General features: G+C 39.1%; 1 pseudogene; it reads left to right on the top strand.

Annotated features, from left to right (window-relative positions):
- The first annotated feature begins 1,948 nt into the window (after positions 1–1,948).
- On the top strand, positions 1,949–5,395 carry LOC148029454 (pentatricopeptide repeat-containing protein At4g18520, chloroplastic-like; annotated as a pseudogene).
- Positions 5,396–6,659: the final 1,264 nt, after the last annotated feature.

Raw genomic sequence — 6,659 nt, 5'->3', positions numbered from 1 at the left:
CCTTTCTCTTGCACTCCGGTAGCTCCACGATCCTAGATGCTAGCACAAGCATCCTCAAGCCTCCTCCATCTCCAAGCTCCATCCTCCATAGCCACGCGCGCAAGAGAAGAGAAGGGGAGAGAAGAGAAGAAGAGGAGAGGAGATGGTGAAGAGCTTCACCCTCTTGATCCCTCACCCTCACACACACTCACTCCCTCACACTCTCACACTCCCTCTCTCAAGAGTACACACAAGCAAGAAGGAGAGAATAAGAGAGGAAGAAGAGGACTCCTTTTGCCACACACCAAAGAATGAGCTTCTCATTCACTTTTCAACTTTATATACAAAACCCTAAATCCCTTTCGGATGGTCATCCCCTTTTCCTCTTTTACATGGCCGGCCGTAGCCTAGGCCCTTTTTTGCACTCTTTTACACAGATTTGGGGACGCTCCCGCATTTTAATGGTGTGCCTTTTTCTCTTTCATTGCCATGGCCCAACACCGAAGCCTCTTGAGGGTCATGTCTGAACATTTGAATTTTTCAGGGATTGGTTGCCAGTCAAGGCGCCTTTTTTGCTCTTTTTCCTTCTTCCCAGTTTCCGCTCCTCTGTGCTGCAATAACGTGGTTGGAAACACGGTAACAACATGGGCTCATGATTTAAATATTCATTATTGAACATTATATTTAAGCACAACCTGACTCTTGGGGCGTCTAATCGCTTTATTCTTTATTTGAAAAAAAGTAAACACAAAAGCTAAGGCGTGCTAATGGTAAGTTTGGGCTATTTTTGAGCTTGGAGATGAATAATATATTAAATACATGCTTTGTGGAGCGCTCACACAAGGCATGGGGGGAGATTGTACCCAATTGGTCTTCTTGCTTTATGTCGTGCAAGTTTTCTCTCTTGGTTTTTAAGCAAAAAGTAGAGTTTTTTGTTCTTGGGAACCTCCCGACACTCACTACGTATGCATACGCATCCGATTTGTGTACCAAGATAATAACTCTTTGTAACAAAGCCATAAAATCAAATATCTAAATCTAGAAATCACCTATCATTCTAATGCCGCTAGTTTTGGAGGTCTAGAGTTTTCATAGAAGCCCAATAGCCAAATATTTTCTCCCAATCCACTTCATGCAAACATTGTGGAGTTGAGAGAGATGAGAACATAAGAGTATTCAAAATAAGTGTCCAAGAAGTCCTCTCATTATCCTTTATCCATTTTGCTTTGAGAAACCATGCTCACAAATGCTTTAATGAGAAAAGAATAAGAATCAATCTACCTATCCTCACAAATGCTATACTAATTGGAATCATAAGCATAAGTCCTCAAAGCTTTATGAGAAAAGAATAAGAATCAATCTAGCTATCCTCACCATCATATTGCTCCCAAGCTTTAAAGAAGCCATAGCTTGGAAACTCCTTCTAAATGAATGTAGAATAATGCTCCATTTTTCTTTGACATTCATTGGCATCCACAATATGTCCAAATCTCTCATACATACATTTCAACAGAGTGCGATGCTCAATGTTTCTAAGTTCAATATTATCATTATTGTACTTTGGATAAAATACTTTTGCACAATTGAACAAAAGCACATCCATAAAGTGCTCATTCAATCTCACAATCTTTTCCACAAATTGGACTCAGAAGGCAATGCATCCATTTATGTGTTTTCCCACTACCAATTTTACCAATGCAAAGCATATTTATGAATCTTTCTTCTTCACCACCATGACAAAATGATCCCCTCCCTTTTGAGTGTGATAAGAACTCCAAGATAGCATCCAAAGCAATAACAATCTTTATAATCTTAATTATTTCTTTTCGAGACTTTATATTAAATGAATGTATCTCATGTAAAATGTCAACAAGCCAATGTATCAAAAAATACACCTAAATTGTAACAGCCATGGCATATATATAATGAAGCATTACTTTGCTTAAATTCCTCGAACACAGCACGCATCAATCTTCCTATCCTAATCTTTCTTTAGTTTGGCCTCGAGACAACCAGCCTCGATCCTCGGCTGCCGTGACAAAAGCAATTCAGGCACTTAATCAAGGTTTGACAAATTGTCCCTATGTAAATAAATGAGTCACAAAGTTCTTTCTCGCCTCGAGGGGCCTCATCAGATACTCCTCGGATGCAGTTTCGTCGGCACGCCAGACATTATCGATATGTCAAAGCACGCTTCTCCTGATCTGGGAGTTTTGAGAGTCCGTTTCCACGGTCTTTTCAGCTTGTCAAACTGCGTTGCAAATACCTCTGCACGGATCGCCCCATGTAAGTGCAGGTTGATGGCTGGTACATCTTCAATAACAGCTCGCAAGAAGAGAACTGCATCCATCCAAGATACAAACATAGGAAACGAGAGATGAGGAGTTCTGTGCACAGAAGAAGATCGCCATGAGGGAAGGGCATGAAAGAGGAGGAGCTTCTGATACAGGTGATATCTATCAACAGAAACATGCAAATTTCCATGGTGCAGAAAGAATCTATTCCAAAACACAAGAGGAAGAGGAAGAGGTTCTGATACAATCGATATCTATTGACAGAAATATGCAAAATTACAACAGCAGTCCGCGCACTCTTGTGGCCCAACTAAAGGCTTGTGGCAAACAAAAAGACTTGCAAAGAGGTAGCAGAATACATGCTGACATTGCTAGAATGGGGTTGTTGGAAACCAACTTCTTTGTCAGCAGTGCCCTAATAAGTATGTATGTCAAATGCGGCTCACTTGCAAAAGCACAGGAAGTTTTTGACCAGCTTCCGGTCCGAAATGTTGTCTCTTGGAATGCCCTCATTGCAGGTTATGTCCAACAAGGACATGGTGAAGTAGTAATGAGGTGTTTTGAGCAGATGCAACAGGAGGGCATCTCTCCAAATGCAGTCACTTATGTTCGCATCTTGAAAGCCTGCGGTAGCATTGGAGCTGTAGATGCAGGCCAAGATGTTCATGCTGAGATTGTGAAAAAGGGGCTATTAGAGATATCATTGTTGCAACTGCATTGGTAGATATGTATGCCAAATGTGGTCTGTTTCCAAAAGCGCAATAATTGTTTGTCAAACTCCTAGGTCGGGATGTAGTAGTATGGTGTGTGCTAATTACAGGATATACTCAACATGGCCATGGCGAGCAAGCATTGATGTGTTTTGAACAGATGCTTTTGGAGGGCCTTCAACCCAATGTTGTCACATTCCTTTGCATCTTGAAGGCTTGTGGCAGCATAGGAGCCACAACAAAGGGGCAAGAATTACATGCTAAATTAGTCAGAGAAGGGTTGCTAAAAACAAACATCACTATTGGCAACACGTTGGTAGACATGTATGTCAAATGTGGGCTGCTCACAAAAGCACAAGAAGTGTGTGACAAGTTACCAGTTCGGGATGTGGTTACCTGGAGCACACTGATTGCAGGATATGCCCAACACAACCAAGGTGAACAAGCCTTAAACTGTTTTGAACGGATGCCATTGGAGGGCTTTTTCTCGAATGCAGTCACTTTTGTTAGCATCCTCAAAGCCTGTGGCAGTATAGGAGCTGCAAACAAAGGTCAACAAATACATACAGAGATTTTTGAAGAAGGTTTGCTGGAAACTAACGTGATTGTTGGCAATGCATTGGTAGACATGTATGCAAAATGTGGCCTGATTGTAAAAGCACAAAAAGTGTTTGACCTGCTTCCAGTTAGGGATGCAGCTTTGTGGAATGCACTAATTGCCGGATATACCCAGCATGGGTATGGTGAGCAAGCATTAAATTGTGCTGAACAGATGCAATTTGAGGGCCTCTCTCCAGATGCAGTAACCTTCTCGTGCATCTTGAAAGTATGTGGCAGCACTGCATCTGCAATTAAGGGTCAACGAATACATGCTGGGATTGTCAAACAGGGGTTGCCAGAGAAGGATGTTGTTGTCAGTGTTGCATTGGTAGACATGTATGGCAAATGTGGCTTGCTTGCAGAAGCACAAGAAGTGTTTGACAAGTTTTCACTTTGGGATGTGGTATTGTTGAATGCGGTAGTATCAGGATATGCACAACATGGGCATGGTGAGCAAGTACTGAACTACTCGAAGCAATGAAACTTGAGGGTCTCTCTCCAGATGCTGATACCTTTATTTGCATCTTGGAAGTTTGTGGCAACCTTGGAGCTGCAAACAAGGGTCAAGAAATACATGCTGAGATTGTTAGGAAGGGTTTTCTAGGAGAAGATGTACATGTTGGCACGGCATTGGTGGATATGTATGCCAAATGTGGCCTACTTCTGGAAGCACAAAAGGTGTGTGACAAGCTTAAAGTTCGGGATGTGGTTACATGGAGTGCCTTGATTGCAGGATATACCCAACATGGGCATGGTAAACAAGCACTTATGTGTTCTGAATTGATGCGCAATGAGGGTCTATCTCCAAATGCAGTCACCATTGCTTCCATTTTGAAAGCCTGTGGCATCATAGGAGCACTAGATAAGGGGCAAGAAATACATGCTGACATTGTTAGACATGGGTTGCTTGAGAAAGATATTGTTGTTGGCATTGCCTTAGTAGAAATGTATGCCAAATGTGGATTAGTTGCAAGAGCACAAGAAGTGTTTGACAAGCTTTTAGTTCAAGATGAAGTCCTATGGAATGTGCTCATTATAGGTTATGTTCAATGTGGGCATTCGGAGCAAGCACTGGATTGTTTTGTAAAAATGCAGCTCAAGGGCCTCTCTCCAAATGAAGTCACCTTTGCTTGCATCTTGAAATTGTGTGGCAGCATTGGATCATCAGACAAGGGCCAGGAATTACATGCTAAGATTCTCAGAGAAGGCTTGTCGGAAAAGGATATCGTTCTTGGCAATGCTTTGATAGATATGTATGCTAAATGTGGCCTCATAGAAAAAGACAAAGAAGCTTTTGAAGAACTTCCATTTAAAAATCTAGTTTCTTGGAATGCACTAATTGCAGGATATGCTTTGCTTGGGAATGTTGAGCATGCTTTTCACTTTTTTGACAAAATGATGGATGGGGCAATGAAGCTTGACTTGTTAACATGTACATCATTGCTGAATGTGTGCAGTCACACAGGTTTACTGGAGAAGGGCCAAATGTTCTTTGAGGCCATGAGCACCACTTATTGTATCATTCCAAACCTAGAGCATTACAATTGCATGGTTGATCTTCTTGCCCGAGTAGGGCACCTAGACAAAACTGTATCATTGATCAAGGAGATAGGACATGAATCAGTATATTATACATCATCGTGTATTCCCTTTCTTATAGCAACATGCATCCTATACTACATAACAAACAGATGCTTGATTTTTGTCTTCATTCCCTTGTGAAGATGATGCATAGTTTCCTTGCTCCAATTTTCCATTGTGGATGTCATCCTTCTTGATATAATTATAGGTTACAATATGATCTATCTTGCTACAATAATGGTAAACAATACTAGAATTATTAGAATCTCGATTCTTCCATTCAATTCTTTCTCTAGATATTCCCTTGTCTCTAAAACTCACCATGGCCTCTTAAAACTTATATATCACCAAATTATTAATTTAACCTATTTTTCTAATTATCACCAATATGTTCCATATCAGGACCTCTTGAAGAGGACCTACAATATCTTCTTCTTGAACAAAGTAGATTACTTAGACTTATTCACCACTTTTCTTTGATGATTCACCTTGTATGTTTATCTATTCAGTGTGAGCATGAAAGAAACCATCAATTTGTAGAAATGGCTTCTATATGTATATAGAAGTAACAAACGATTTTCAAGTTTTTTTATTATTAAGACTTCCCAAAGTAGATGATACCATATTATCATCATCAAGCATTGCATCATTGCTACTAAAGCATTTGCGATGCTTTTTACCTTCAAAATATATTCATTATTGAGACATATTTTCTTTCTTTAAAGTATTCATATTTTACTTGAGCTGAAGCTTCCGTATCTTTGTATTTACAAAAAAAGATTTTCAAACACAATCTATGTTATATGTGAGATTTTTGTACTTTTGATATATCTTAGCATAATGTTATCAATGATTGCAGATAGCTAATACATCACCTTTTTATATTTTACATTTCATTCTTTCCATGTTTTTAATTCATCACAATTCCGCAAGGTTAACTCTAGTTTTTTTTAAAAACCTAAAAGAAACTCAAAGAGACATTTTTCAATAAAAAAGTTTTATCACATAGAACTTTTATGATGGGTAGTTATTATTGTCCAGCTTCTCAATTATAGGGTTTCCATTGTTTTCTACCATTATGGAGTCTTATGAGGAACACCAGGAAAACGGGGAATATATTGCAAGAAAATCTATCTTATATCATCAACAAGCACATTTTTCATATTTATGTAACCACAACAAGAAAAAACAACACCAATCTTCTCAAATCTTTATGTAGCTTCATATAAAATTCTCCTATGGATTTATCATGACAAAACTTCAACTCATTCTTCATATTATTCATCAAAAGAACAAGAGAACACAAATGAATGCTCCACTTTGAATGGAAATCATCACATAGTATTAAACTTTAATAGTTTCATAGTCTTCATAGTCTCTCAATTTCTCACTCATAGATACATTGTTTTGCATAAATTTGGTGATCTCTCTCTCACACATGCTCTCTATCATTAGTACAAGGGAATAATCAAGAATAATAATCTATAACGTCTCT

Source organism: Lygodium microphyllum, chromosome 11 (genome assembly GCF_053477565.2).
Source record: "Lygodium microphyllum isolate KBCC chromosome 11, Lygodium_microphyllum_v1.1.10, whole genome shotgun sequence".
NCBI lineage: Eukaryota > Viridiplantae > Streptophyta > Polypodiopsida > Schizaeales > Lygodiaceae > Lygodium > Lygodium microphyllum.
This window is presented reverse-complemented; position numbering and strand designations above follow the sequence as displayed.